This window comes from Erythrolamprus reginae, chromosome 2 (assembly GCF_031021105.1).
Source record: "Erythrolamprus reginae isolate rEryReg1 chromosome 2, rEryReg1.hap1, whole genome shotgun sequence".
Lineage (NCBI taxonomy): Eukaryota > Metazoa > Chordata > Lepidosauria > Squamata > Dipsadidae > Erythrolamprus > Erythrolamprus reginae.
This window is the reverse complement of record NC_091951.1, coordinates 19,087,240-19,087,462: the sequence shown is the minus strand read 5'-3', so window position 1 is coordinate 19,087,462 and position 223 is coordinate 19,087,240.

The following is a 223-nucleotide window of genomic DNA, read 5'->3' as shown; positions in this document are numbered from 1 at the left end:
GAGCCATCTTCCGGTTCCGCCTCCCTTTGATTGGTGACGTTGTGACCCCAGATTTTTTTTTTTTAAATGTACACGGCTTGTTGCCATTAAAGCCTTAAAGCTACAGTATGAATTCAGCTACAGTATACAGCAGGGGTGGGCAATTAATTTTGCCATAGGGCCGCATGAGAAATTGGGATGGTTTTAGAGGGCCGGACTAATATAATTAACTCAGTTCTACCCA